The sequence below is a fragment of the Stegastes partitus genome, unplaced genomic scaffold (assembly GCF_000690725.1).
Source record: "Stegastes partitus isolate 25-593 unplaced genomic scaffold, Stegastes_partitus-1.0.2 Scaffold174, whole genome shotgun sequence".
Taxonomy (NCBI): domain Eukaryota; kingdom Metazoa; phylum Chordata; class Actinopteri; family Pomacentridae; genus Stegastes; species Stegastes partitus.
Genome location: NW_007577905.1, coordinates 590,722 through 606,054, shown reverse-complemented (window position 1 = coordinate 606,054; position 15,333 = coordinate 590,722). Strand labels below are relative to the sequence as shown.

Sequence of the window (15,333 nt, the reverse complement as noted above, 5' to 3'; positions counted from 1 at the left end):
CAACTACCTAGTTTGTGTAAACACAGCCTGCAGTTCAGCACAGTTCAACCAAAAAGTCCCTACATTTTAGTCACAAATGTTTTTTTTTTGTTTGTTTGTTTTTCCACAGAATCAGTCATTTTCAAACAAGAGATGTGGACATTTAGTCATTTTGATAAAAATTTATCATGTTAACATTTGGAGAAGATTTCCAAAGGAAATATTTTCACAAATGAGTATTCTGAAGACTGTTATAAAGTTGAAAATCTGTCAATTCTGTCTGTTTTTACAGATTCTAGCTCTGATAAATGATGTAAAAATGTAAAAAGACAGAATGCCTTTCAAAGCCATCAGGTGTTTTGGGTTTCAGATGGTAAATATCTGTAAAAATAAAGGTCCAATATTTGTCACAGTGTTTTCTTTGGTGGTGGATATGGCTGTGAAATGTTGAATATCTCATGTGGATTCACCAAACAACAAAAACAAGCTAAATATTGTTGCTTAAGCAGCCAGTAGTCTATTTTTACAGACTGCTACACCCTGAAGCTGTTGTCACAACAGCATTGAGCAATGTGGTCCTAACATTACAGACCGATTACACATCCAACCCCACAACCGCGTAAAAACATCCAAACACAGGTGGAGGACGTAGTCGGTGCTGTGGGCCCTCGGTTCCCAGCTCAACCTGTGTGTGCAACAGGCATGTCACAATAACAAGGGCCGGCCATAAGCAGAGAACAGAGTGTCTTTTGTGGGGAGAACCAGGACGACCAGCATCCCCTGTCGGGCTTCTGCCCCTATGAGAGAACTGAAGTCTCCAGACCTCCAGCACCTAGTCTGCCAGCCAGCCAGGGCCCAGCCCGGAGAAGCCTGTCATCACTACCACAGAGGCCTCTATTCATCCCTGCAAAGACAAAGCCAAAAGTGTACAGCAGCCATCCAAGGCATCCCAGGCATCCAGATATCCACCAGCGATATCATTTTAGGCTTTTGTGAGCCCATGCTTTGGTTTACCCGCTGTTCTGACCCCATCATCCCGGCTCTCCTTTCCCTCCATGTCAAGGATTTGTCCCGTTTTGTGGTGCGAGAACCTCACATGGACTGCTGCTACAACTCACAATATGATGTCAATCAATGGCATGATTTAACATTCATCACCTGGCCTCAGGTATGTGCTGCTATTGGGTGAAATTATGCTTCATCCACATCCTGCAGCTGCTTCTCAGGAGACCCGGATGTAAAAACACGTCCTGGTTTTGCATTTTTCAACAATATTTTTTTCCCAAAGACTTGCATCTATTGCAGAAACCCAACAGCGTGCTGACAAATACACAGCATGGAGCTCTGTAAGCACTGCTAAACGGTTTTGCACTCTGCATACATTCAGCAGAACAGTTTGCTGCTGACCATGACTGGAGGTGAACAGCCCACCCCGAGCTCGCCCAGCACGGCTTGAACAAGTGAAGGAGGTGATAGCAAGAAAAAAAACGTACTTCACTGCCGGATGTTTGTCAAGAAAATGATTATTCCCTGCAAGTGTCATGCCAGGAAGCCCATTTATGTCACTTTTGTAGGAGAGCAAACCGCAAAGGGCCGGCGTTACGATGACAGCGGGGTTCACATTGTTCAGAATTTACATTGCGGGCTCCCATGTCAGAGGCTTTCCGGCCAGGCCCTCCACCGGCCACGCTGGGCCCCTGAACTCTTGTGGTGAAATCTCCACCTGCTGATAGCATCACTCCCCCCCCCCCCCACCCCCTCATGCCTCCCCTCATGCCTCCCCCTCCCCCTTTCTCTTGGGCATGTGTGGCGGCCGCTGATAAAAGAACTGCAGATAAGAGGAAACACAAGCTGTGATGAGGAACACATTGCCAACCGGGAGCACAGGACAGAACATCAGCCCAGTGGAATGGAAAGAGAAGGAGAGAGATACTGAGAGGGAGGGAGGGGGTAGAAAAAGGAATAAAAAAGGAGAGAGGAGGAAGGGGTGAGAGAAGAGAATGACAAGGAGGCAAAAAAAAAAAAGAGAGAATCTGAAAATGATTAGAGGAGAGGGTGGAAGAAAATGAAACGAAAGCTGTTGTGTGTCCGCCGGCTAAAAAGCAGAGATAAGAGGAGGCGCCGTTATACAAAAATAATAAATATAAATGACCAAAGAGCCAAAGGACGAGTTATTCCTGGAGGGAAATACCCTCACGCTGCATTAAGTCTATACAGCGTATTTTGAACCAAACCAGCTCCTTATGAGATTTGGGATGCGTGCGGTTTGTCGACCAAAAAAAAAACCAAACAAAAAGCAATCAAGTTCACAGACAAGCACCTATAAATATCGAAACACGAGAAGTCGCATAAATACACAGTACTGCGTCTGCACAAGAATCTCACGGCGCACAACGCTGTTGTTGTGTTCAGCAAGAACGAGTGAAGGATTTGTCGAGACTGAAAGAGTTTGGAGTTGTTGCTGATTTAACCCTCTGAAGCCCAAAACCTGCTGGCTTAAAAGGCATTTTGCAGAATAAACAAATTGCCAAAATTACATTATTTTCTCGAAGTCGGAAACTTTACAAACAGAGAGAATTGTGAGACTTCCAATTGTGGAATGGTCCTGGAACCTCTGACGCTGAATTTCATCAACTTAACCAAATCACAACAATCCATCACTTTATTCAACATTACTCGGTACAAATTTGCCAAAAATGAACCATTTGCCCAAATCGGATTCTGTAAAAAACTAAAGAAATGTTCCCTCCTTGGTGCAACCAGAAGGCTTCGCTGACTCTAACAGCTAACAGCCACAGGACAAGAAAGTTCAGGAACTATTTGGGTGAACTGGACGAGTGCAGAAGGTAGGAACCCAAATTAAAAAGCAAACAGTATGTATACTTTTTCATTCGTATTGGTAACACCTGTGGGTACTGGTAAAATAAATGATCAAGTTTCATTTTTAACGATTTATGGCATTATACTTCTTTAAAGCTTCCCAAAAGACTTTTTTAAGTTCTCTCCACTTTCAGCCACGATTGTGCTGCTTCAACAGAGGTGCAGGACTTTACATTGGCAGTGAAAAATGAGCCAAAAGTGAGTAACAATAGGACAGATGGGATAGGCAGAGCAAAAGGTTAAGAAATAAAATAATACTAATGCATATTGAACGGAATAAATAGTTCCTGGCATCAATCATTTGGCAGTGATTCAAGTGTATCTACCGACACGACTTCCAGATCACACAAACAATCGTCTGCTGTTTCCAGCTCAGTCTGCAGGAAAAGAGAAAACAGTGAATGTAAATAAATCTGAGCTGTTGACATGGGCTGAGAGTGGAGGGGACAGGTGCCACAATGACACCAGCGACCTCCAGGGGATGTATGCATCCCATAGCGGTGTCCCCTTTCAAGATGGGCACCGGAGGGGACAAACCAGTTGGTCCAGCCTGGGTGTGAGCACAGCAGCGGGTCACTCTGCTGCAGCAGTCGGGGAAACACCCGCGGCTTAGGCGGCACTTAACAGGCATTGTTTGAGGATTTTTTTAGGTATAAAATTATTATTATTATTATTTCTGTCTGTGCAAGAGGTATTTCAGACCGACACCAACGTGCATATTCACCCCCTGTTTTTATGATTTCTACAATGAGCTTTTACTTTAAGGTTCCTGCTGTGGTAACATTTCGCCGGACATACAGGTAGGCTTAAAATGCCATCTAACCTATATTCCATTAGCCTGCATTGAACCAAGTCCGCCCTACTTCTGGCCAGGCTGTCTCCCATTGGCTCAGAGTCAACGCAAAGTGTCCCGCTAATCCAACAGTTGTCTGGCTACGCTGAAAGTCACCTCTGAGTCCAGCTCTAGCACTCGTGTCAGGAATCCGCAGGCTCTTTGCATACCGAGCGGCCGGATATCCTCTAGTTAAAGAGGGCTCTCTAAGCCGGGGACATGTGTCGGATGACTGGGGAGGGTGACGAGGGGTAGGGTTGTGTTTTTTTGGGGGTTGGTGGCGGGGATGTACAGGCAGTACTTAAAAGGCTTTCGGAGTGACATCAGCATCACTTTGAGCAAACGGCGACGTGAGAGCGCCTCCATAGAAACCGATTCCATTTTCCTTCCCGAGCCGAACGCCGCGCCGGCTAAAAGTGCAGTTGCTCCTGCTCTGAGCCCGCGGATCTGTGCATCTGTGAATGGCTTTTGTGTTGCTGTCGGGGCAGAACAAAGTGAGTTCAGGTTACTGCACTCCTCCCGTTATTGGCCCACATTGTCTCTAATTATTCCGGCAAACATTGACACAGCATGTGTGGTCTCACATTTATACGCCCTCCCCCTTCCCCTCCCATGCTGAACAGAGGGAGAGAACACAGAGAGCAAAAAAAAAAGACAAGAAAGAACTTATGAAAGCGAGGGGGAAAGAATGACGAGAGAAAAAAATGTACTCGCATTTGCCGTTTTGTGTTACGATACGTGGAAATGCTTGTTGTTTTGTTTTCATGCAGGAGAGCCCGACGTACACCCGAGGGGGTTTTTGCGCTCACCTTTCTCCCATGGCTGCCTCAGCTCATGAGAACAAATGCACCATGCCAACTCAAGCTTTTAATGCATGAGCAACCCAGACCAATCAACAGGGGGTAGAGCGCAAAAACAACCGAGCTTTCCTGGATGCAATAACCGAAAACAGAAAACAGCCCTTCTCCACAACTTTAAAGCTCGATCCCACACTCTAATTTGAATTCTGAAGCTTCCCCCGTTGCCTGGGCGATTCAAACTCCGGCTCTTGCAAAACAATAATTATGACGAATGCACGCATCGGTACCTCACCAGAATCCTCTGTCCATGAGCTTAGCTTGAGGCAGTTCTGCAGAAAAGCTGAACCAAAAGCACAATATGTGGTTGCCAAAAGGAAATGGCTCAAAGTCAGGCTTAGCTGGGATGGCCTGGTGTTCAATCAAATCGTGAAAATTTAGAAATGGTCGCAGCCGGTAAGTGAAGTTGCTGTTAAATTGGCACCAGCCTCTGGTTATCGTTCGGTGGCAGCGCTTTAGAAAAACCTCTTTATGCCTTGATGGAAAATTCACATAAAAACCTCATTGGAAGCCATTAGAGCAAACGGACCGGTTCATCCGTTAGGACGTACAGTATCTTAGGTTTTAGAAGATAAGCTGTGATTAGTGCTAATGGATTCAGATTTTACACCTCTCCTAGGAGTCTTGGTTTGAAGGCAATCAAATGAACCGTAGCGGAGCCTGGAGCCACGAGAGCTCCAAGGGCCCATCAGTGAGTCCAGACTGAAGAACTGCAGGTAAAACATCACTGCACACTGATTCAAGCTCATATCTACACCATAGCTGGGCTTTACCACCATCTGAACCTCAAAACCCTCCGGTGGCTTTGAAGGGCATGTTCTCTTTAGATCTATCAGAGCCAGGAACCGTAACAACAGAAGAAATCGACTGACTTTTCCATTAGTGCTTGAGCTGCTCATTTGCAGTGTGGTCGGGAAACTTGTCCAAATATCACTTCATGTCTTGTTTTAAAAATGAACCGTTTGTTCTAAAGAGAATCTGTAAAAAGCAAAAAAAAATCTGGGCTCCTTGGCACAACTGAGAACCTGTTAGTGATTCAGCTTTGAGCAACAATCATGTGACAAAAATTCAGGGACTTTTTGGCTCGACTGAGCATAACTGCTGTCTGTGTTTACACAGAGCAGACAGGAAAAGCCAAATTAAAATATAAACACTACAATATCTATAGCATGTATAGAGGGACATTTTTTTTGTTTCTAGTATTGGCAACACACCTGTGGGCACTTGGACACCGGTTGTCAATGTTGAGTCCAAGTTCTTCGATTTTTGTAAAATGAATAATTGAAGAAACTCGACTTTTATAATTTATGCCACTGTAACTGTGTCACACTGCACAGAAGACATTTGTGTGTTCCCTCTATTTCTAGCTGTTGTTGTGCCGTTTCCACTCAGGTGTGGGGCTTTATATTTCTATATTATCTACGTTCATATCCCAGACACTGCTCGGGGTTACAGGGAGTTAATCCAACGTCTGTGGATGATCTTTACAGGGTTACTATCGATGCTCTTGCTTCCACACTAACTGATGGTGTCATGACTGCAAAAGTCACATCTACTGCACTGTAAAAATAAATACTAATGACCTAAGTATTTGTTTAAATGATACAGCAGCTGTTGATTTAGAAAAAAAAATAAATAAATGCCATGTTTATCTGTTATGAAGCTACAGGTAGCAGCCAGTTAGCTTAGCATAGCAAAGGGAGCTAAATCACCCAAGCAGCACTTTTAAAGCTCCCGAGTAAAAATGCAAGTGTGCTATCCAAAACGTCAAACTGCTCCTTTAACCATATTCAGGACTTTCATGGTGTCATACGTAGAAGGTCTTTGGGGGCCCACTGGACCCCAAGAAAGAATATGTGCAAAATCTGTTGGTATCCATTATAGACTTTTATACTCTGTTAAATACATTTTCTGATAAGTTGACGTATTTTTGGTTCCAAATGCATGACAAATGTCCCTCTTTTCATATTTAAAAAAAAAATCTTCAAATACCTGTCACCAAACCAAATGGGGTCCAAAAGACCCCAAAAGTCCTAAATAGTGTTAATGATGCACAGAACAAGAATGCATCTGAGTTTTCCCTTCTGGATAAATAAGTTCAAAATAAACTAATTTCAAATCCTCATGGTTCTCTTTTTTTTGTTGTTGTTGTTGCGAGAGATGCTTCCAACTGTATGGCGAGGCCGCTATCCAAATGTTAGAGCCACATTCCCTGAGATGTGTTTACTTCGAAATGCCTGCGGGATGCATGTCACCCCCGGGGTGACAATTTGACTTTGTCACATGCCTGTGGGATGCAGACGGAATAGCAAAGGGCTGCATTGGCCCTGTCTTTTTCTGTCATTCCCATCCTTCTCCCACTCCATCTCTCCTTTCTCTCAAAACAGCATTCTGAGAAACAACTAGATTCCTTGACATGTCCAAGGACAAGTTATCATTAGAGAGCCAAGTGTGTTTGGACAAACTGCCCATGTGCTGTCAGCAAAGAATAGCAAAGATCTTTTCAGGCTTTTTTTTTTTTTCTCCCCCCCTTTCTTTAAATTGCTTAAAATGAAAAGTGCAGCTTTTACAGTGACAGAAGGATGAATCTGGACACACAGAAGAGAAGGTGTGAGACTGAGAAAGCACAGTGACACAAATAATGGTACGTTTCATGGCACACACACCAAAAAAAACGGGATTTTTTTTCCCATTTTCACCCTTCTTAGTCACCTGTAGAGAAACAACTTGACATTTTTTCCTGACAGCATCATGCAAGGGCAACGAGGGGTGAACAGATGGACCGCAAGGGGAAAGAAATGGACACAGCTGGCCAGGAGTGCTTGTCCTGACCTTTTCATGTACACTCAGGTTCACAGTGAGCCGGGGGGGGTTTGGAAGGTGGGACTGGGTGGGTTCGATGGACGGCGAGAGCGCTGACACGATATCTGTTAGGTAAACTGGCCGCATCAATTAAGCCCTAAAAACTCCTGCCTGTGTGTCAAACTTACATATTTAGAGGGTTTTTTTGTAAAATGTACCTCCACAGTGTTGCTTCCCCCCTCTCCACTCACCTCTATCTAGTCGCTGCAGCTCAGCACACCAGCTCACCCCTGACTGTCCTCAAACTACTACATATTGGAGTAGTTCACCCATACAAGTTCAAATCAGAACCTGAGGAGGAATGATGACACAGAGAGCTCCACCCTGCAAGCTGATGGGACTGGTTTCTTTGGTTTGTTTGAAACCACAGAAGTCAGAATCGGTGCTTTGGGGACGGTAAACACTGCAGTTTTAAGGTGGAAATGCTCGGCCATGGTGCTGCCTGCTGGTTCTGCTCATAATATGCCTTCCAGTTGATAAAAAAAACACCATATTAACCCCAAAATCCTAATCTGAGTCATGAATGTAGACAGATTCCTACAGACTACAGCTGCACCGTGCAAATAAAAAGGTCTACATTAAAAATCTTAAAGAAAATCCTGTTTAGATTGTTCTCCATTAGGAAAATTATTTTGCACAACATCAGATTGTCCAAACCTTCCAGCGACCGTCCTCACTCGCAGCGTGATGTTCAATTGCAGTTTTCGCCCGACAGCAGCACTTTAGAGGCAGCAGACTGCAAACCAACATCAGCTCACAGTGGACCTGCCGGCTTGTTTCACTCACACAACAGCGTGGACACAATCACATGAAACTGTGGGCTAAGATGTATTTTGCTCATGATGCTTTGCAGCTCTGTACACGGCACGGCGCAGATGGACTCGCAGCTCGACTGCAAATGAAGCTAGAAGCTATTTCAGGACGCCGTTTTGTGTTTTTCATTATTGTATTTTAAGGCTGAAAAACAAAGCAGATGAACTGACGGCCTCGCTTTGCTTAAAACGAAAGCTTTGGTATGAATTGCGTTTTGTCTCCATCCGTTCAAGTATGGCGATTAGCTGGACGGTCCTGTGATAGTGGTGAATCGCTACAGTGAACGCTGGAAACAAGGAGGTCTCTTCTTTTCAAGCAGCAACAAAGGCTTTGTGCCGCGGTCCCGACTTCCGAATCCGACCCAGGATGCAGGAGCTAAAAGGCCGACCTCAGCGTGAACCTCAAATAAATAAAAGTGCAGCTGTTTACCACTAATTTAACATCAAAAAAAGAGGAGGAGGAGGTGGGGGGGGGGACATACAATCGCACAACGAGGACAAGAGAACTTCAATCAGAGGCATGCAAATAACCTTTGGCAAACAGAATCGACAACAGTGAATTATTGTGGCGAGATCCTCTCCTGCAGTGTGCGCCTCTCAACTGTCATGGGAGCTGTCAATGAGTTATCAGCCTGATGATCACGGGGACATTTTGAAAGGATCCGCGGTCACGCTTGGTTTAACTCACATTACAAGAGAAGCGCATGTACACACTCGGTCTCACACACACACACATAAACACAAGCTCTGTATAAACTTTACAAAGAACAGAGTCAACTCTGTCCCACCTGTTGTGTACTTTAGAAACGCCCAGCGGATTAACACCAAATCAGACTAAATCTACGCCTCCCTGTTGAAAAACCTTAAACTTTTTTTTCTTTTCTTTTCCTTCGACCGGGATCCTTCCAGCGGCGTCAGGAGGTGACCTAACAAGTTCACCTGCGAGCTGTTCTCAGCTCTGCCTTCAACTAAACACTCAAAGTATTTTTCTCACCGTGCTTGTGCAAGGGAACACCTCCACCTTTATTTGTATGGGAGCGGATTTAGCTCGGAGGCCTGCAATTACATCATCATTCAGTTTTGCAGCGCCGCATATCAGGGCTGGCATTAGTCAGAGAGGCCTTTGAAGAGTTTTAGCCCAGCCCTCGCTCGCTCGCTCTCTTCCTCCCCCACCGCCACCCCCTTCAGCACTGCCTTTGATGTTAGCACGCGGTGCTGCGCCGAGCGTCGTGGCCTCCCAGGCCTCCCCGCCTCGCCTGATCCTATCTGCTCAGGCGGCACATTCATGTGGTTTACACCCGCAGCATGACTCCCGGCAGCTATTCACCCAGCCCTGCAGGCCCCTCCCTGTTCAGGGTCCATGGGCTGGAGAGAGAGCGGCGGCGTGGCCTGAGCTGCCGACAGGGATCCAGGGGAAGGACGGGAGGAATTGTGGAGGCTTTATCAAAGCCCTGGGCTGTGCTATAGAGCTTTTATTGGCATGGTGTGTCAATGAGCATGCTATATTTGCAGATTCATAAAAGGGAAAAGTTTCACCTGACCCTCTGGGACTTGAGGAGTCAAATCCAAAAGGTTTCACAGTGATTCACCCCTATGCTGCACAATATGAGTTACCCCTTAAAATAAAATACAAATAAATACTCTGCTTCACAAGGATAGTCTTTTAAGGCAAAAGACAAACCAGAAAATCCTGCGTTCCCGACAAGTATACCCACGACACTGGGACGACAGAGAGGCGATTTTTCATTTCAGAAATCTAGGGCGCATCTTTAGCAACAGGAAAAAGGAGGAGGTGGGAAGATACGACGATATATCTTCACTGTGCAGTTTGGAGACGCACAACACTGCCAGAAAATGCAGAGATAACCCAGCTTGTTCTCATCTGACCAAACAAGCCCAATCTATCATACCTCTGGCCTCATTGTGTTACAGCCTGGATCTCCCTCGTTACCTGCATGTGGAGGGAGCCTCCAGAAACCAGTCTGGAATGGGAGGGTGAGGGGAAATAATGGGGTGGGAAGCTCCCACCTGAAACGGATTTGTCCCCATCTGGCACCCCTGTACATGACCTCTGCCCCGGCTGTGTAGGAATCCATTATAGGAAACAAAAGGGGGAAAAGAAAAATGGCAGAAGGGCTGCCAGGAGAGGAGGACGACATTAATACGACGCATCAGGACGATCAGCAAACCAGTAAGACAAAATGAAACTGTGGCTGAAACATTAGCAGGAATCAAACGACAACAGCGACGTGTGGCTTTTTTTTTTTTTTTTTGGACATATGAAGTTGAACATTATGCAATGAAATACACAAAAGACAGAACTTTGAACCTTGTGTTCTTGAACTTGGGTGAGTGGGAAAGATCTGTGATAAGACCTCTCCTTCCATGAAAACAAACGCAAGAGGAGCGAGGACACGACGACACCGGTGGACGAAGGAGTACAAGTGTGTGCTAGCTCCCTGCACTGCTACCTTCTGAGTCTATTGGCAAAAAAAAAAAAAGCACCACAAAAGAGGAGGCTGGCGTTGTGGCCTTCCACGGTTAGTCAGCACATTCCTGGCTGACAACAAAGAATGCCTCTGCCTGGATGAGCTACTGCGAGCATTGTCATTTCATAACCCTCGACCCCGTAGCCTTTGTTTTGCAGACCCTCTGTGTCAGTGGATAAAAATGTGGGCTGAGGGGATGGACTGGGCCTTTCAGCACCGTTTCATCAAACGCAGGCAGACACACCAGGGACTGTTCATAAAGTTAAAAAACAAAACAACACAACACTCTGGACTCTTGTTGCAAATGAAGAAGAAAGTAGAACGCTCTCACGGAGCTTTACTCAGCAGCCATCCTCGAAAAATCACAACCCCGGGGCAAAGCTGAATTAACGTTTCCTTGCGATTAAGGTGCAACGCCGAGGACAGACGGTCATGCAAAACGAGCTCGGACACATAATCAATGGACGATGGTGAGGAGAGGGCCACCGATGGACGGGGTGGGGGGACCAAGCTCCCCAGAGAGAGGCCTGGATGCTGGAGAGAAAGTAGCAGCACCGAGGAGCACCACGCTGGCTGCTAATCTCTCTTTAGAGTGGAACATCAAAGATCAGCTCAGCCATTCAGCCCAGTGGAAACTAACATAGCTACTGGGGCCACCAGTACCAACATGCACTTGTTCCAGGTGGAGCTGTGCACCGAGTGGGAATGTGAGGCTCAGGAAGGCAGACACTGGAGAAGACGGAGCAAAAGAGCCAGGGGCGGGAGAGGAAAACAGGGGAAACAGCGTTATTCCAATTAAAAGCAGTTTGGACAAGTACTAAGAGACCCAACAGGAAATTAGGTGGTTAAAGATTGACACACACTTGAATGTTCACTGTGGGCAACAAGCAGCTCCTGTCAAGTGCCAAAAATAGAAGGTGTACCTTTGCATTTTCAGGAATTCAATTTAACAAGTCAGGTATTAGCTGATTACTGCCCTCAAACGCAGTTGTTCTTTTTTTTTTTCCTTTTGTTGGTTAATTCTGTCCGTTGGCTTAACAAGGATTTGGGAAAACAATTAAAGTTTATCTTTAATGGCCTCAATAGATCTGATGTTTTGTTATGAAGCATGAATTGTTGGAATATTTCTTTTTTCCATCAGGTTGACACCAGAGAAACGACGGGAAGCTTCCAATCCATCCGAGGCTTGAGAGACAATCCATCGCCGGTTAGTTGTAACCATCACTTGAAGTCATTCACATGCAATATAGGATGCGTAACAAATGTTGGCCGAGTCTGAAAGACCGGAGTGGAGATGGGGGGTGAGTTTGTGCGTGGGAGGGGGGGTGTTAAGCAAGAGAAAGAGAAAAACAGTTTAGTCTGTTCTATTCCAAAAAGGGGAGAAACGCAGCCTCAAATTACTTTGGCTGGGACATGAAAGTGAAACAGGGTGGCGGTTAAGAGACGATAGCACTTAAAATACAGCTGCGACCGCCAAGCCAATAAATGGAAAAAAGTAGGGAGCAGCACTTTTAACCTTTTAAACCAGCGTTTGTGTACTGCTACTGTTGCTTTGGCGCTGGGAGTGGCCCGGTCCCTGGCACCTACCGTCTGGGCCCGGCCCATTATGGCCTCTTGGGGTTTCCAGGCTGTGGTGAGAAAGCGCGCTGGATGCCTTAAACCACTAAAGCTTTCATTATAGTCTAAATGCAGCGCGACACAACTCCTGCCAGCTCCAAGGTAGGAGCTCCAGTATTTAAGCTCATCGTTGTCTTAGCTGAAAACCACCACTTTCCCCCTGCACATCCAGTCAGAGAAGAAAAAAAAAAACTGCCGCTTTCAAAGAACCGCACCATCAAGTCTCCCGGCTATAGTTGCTTCACAAGCATGGAGATGAAGTTCAAAGGTGAAACGGCTGCTCGTGGTGTGTTGGGAAACTGTAGCCTCTTCTTCCTGACGCTGGATTCAGGGGATGCTCTGTGTCCCTTCTGAGAGGAAGTAGGCAAAAGCCACATTATTCCCTCTCGGTTCTGGCCGACGACACTATGAGTTCCATCTGGTCCTCTCCGTGCCCCTGCCACGTCCCTGCCTCAGCTCCTCACTCACATGCTGACAGCACAGGCCACAGGCCCGCTGGAAATCAGAGGCAGATGTGAACTCGTGCGGCGCATCGCAGCTCATCTCGCTACAGGAAAGACGATTTGGCGTCTGAGAGACAATAGAGAATGATGAGCAGCAGATGGCGCTTCCCTTTGCGTGGAAACCAGCTCTAATCAGGAGAGCCGTAGACGACGACGCGAACGAGAAGAGCGCAGCGATGACAAGTCTAACGGAGCATCCCGTGCTGCTGAAATTAAATTAAATCTAGACGTACTATCTGCTGCTTTTGTCAGCCCACATCAGCGCAGGTGTCCACGTTCGCACCCGGTCGACTCAGTCAAGCACAGATTGGATTGTGCCATCGCCGCTCTGCTTAGAAAAGACTTCACTGCTGCTAGTGTGTGGAAACAGAAACTCTATCACGCACTTTTAAAACATAAAGCATTGAGTAGTTCAAGCACAGAACTCAGGATTTCTCCACTTAATTAATTTGTCTCGGCTTCCTTTTTGACTTCACCAGAATATATTTTCATCACAGCAGTCGAATCAGGAAGCATTCAAATCCGGGACAAGAGGTGAGACAATTAACCAGCTGGCAGGATGAACAACCTGCAGCAGCAGCTTTCTGCTTTCACAAGAAGCTCAAGAGCCCGTCGCTGCAGATACGCTCTTGTAAAATTGTCGTTCCTGTTGATGCGCTCACACAGCCTCGCGTCCTGACGGAGTGATTTGAGGAGACATTGATTACTTTGCTATTACGGAGCTTGAACTGCAGCAATCAGGGAACTGGCTTGGGAAGCCTGGGGTTTGGCACCGTGGTCAGATCTGCGTCATCCTGCTCTTTCCCCCCATCCACCCACCCACCCAAACGCTTTCACTTTGAGGAGAGCAAGAAGCAAATTAACTTAATTTATTATTTTTGGCCCCGGCAGCGTGTGCCACTCTTTGCACTCTTCAGGCAGAGCTGAGGGGGTGTTAGCTTTAGGGAGTTAGCAAAGGGCGAGTCAGGAGGATGGTGGTTCGGGTCTTTGCTCAGGACGGTTGCCAAAACCCTTCTTTTCACCCCTTCACATTTGAACCCATACCTGCTGAGGTCTGCACACACTCAAGGTAACGCCAACCCCTCGGGGCTCCAATCAAAACGACAGAAGGGAGGACTAGAAGGCTCCCAGACCGAGCTCAACTCTCACGGGCTCGAACCTTGAGAGCCAAAAGTCGCGGCGGGCTGCAGAGGTCACCGCGGACAGACGAACGCTCAAGAACCTAAATATTTGCTTTCAACCCAATTCCAGTGTAAAACAACACCGCAGAAATTTCCCAACACGCTCCTGCGATGTTATTTCACAAGTACGAAATTTACAAGTGGGGAATTCGATACCCGGTTTTAAAATTACACTCCTCAGGTTGTACGGTTGTCATTCATTGTCAGTTTCAGCTTACATAAATCTCCGGGAGACTATATGCTGTAAGAAATTCAAGACAGTGCTCTGGTGCTGGAAAAACTGCCCCTCATTATAGCCTGACAAAATATAAGCTGTCTCTAAGTGGTCAGAAGCTATGTTAGTAAAGAAAGCAAACCTAAATAGATGTGGTTTTCGATGTAAAGCTGAGGTCCGGCATTTCTGTGCGGTTACCGAGTGGCGCCAAATGGCCATCACTGTGTATAAACAGGAGAACTTTTTTGTGCATGAGTATTTCCCCCCCTCACACATATCTTCTCTTCTTTTAGAGGGAAACAACAAAAACGCAGGCGTGCAGCGAGAAGATGCTGCTGCGTGGGTGCAGAGCAGGAAGGAGCGGCTGAAGGCTGCGTCAAGGAAGTGCAGACAAACGTGCAAATGACTCCTGCGCTCGCCGGACAGTCGAGGTTGATGCAACGTGTCGATTAAACCCCCTCAAGCTTTATTAAACTCTCTGCAGTGCAGCCCGTCCTCCCATGACAGCTCTGATCTGCACACTTTAGCAGCTCCTCGCGTTCATCCAACAAATGCAAATCACCATCCGCGCTGTGACACCTCAGATTTCCTCGCCTCATGATCCGCCACCAAATAAAATAAAGGAATCACCCTCCACAGCGTGTCACGCGGCTCACTGGTCCGGCTATCGGTCCCCAATCTCCCACCCATCAGACTGCATTGGACGCACTTTGCATTCCAAATAAACACAACTTCAAAGAGCGCCACACAGGCCATGCAAAAAGTGCTTTACAGGCAAGCAGCATTTCCAATTATCCACAAAGAGCCCAAAGAGCTGTCCCATCCCAGGTCAGGGAAAATCTACCATTAAAACTCTGACACATGACTCTTTGCTGCTGTGGGCCCAGCAGATTAAGCAAGAATTAGAAAACTTCAAATAAACACTTGGCAACCGGAGGAAAAAAAAAACCTTCATATTTTTAGTGACTTCCACTCAGTCAAAGCTGGATGGTTTGATCCAAGCATAACCAGCTCCGGCCAAGTGCACTTGTCATGTCTGGGACACAGAAATAAAAAAAAGATGGAAGCTTCATCCAATGATGCCTGCTCAGTCAATTCTGTATTTTA

The 15,333-nt window shown here is 46.3% G+C and overlaps 1 protein-coding gene across 2 annotated transcripts in view; it reads right to left on the bottom strand.

Annotated features, from left to right (window-relative positions):
- znrf3 (zinc and ring finger 3) overlaps positions 1-15,333 on the bottom strand; it is a 76,922-nt gene that overhangs the window by 60,423 nt on the left and 1,166 nt on the right. The window lies entirely within an intron of this gene.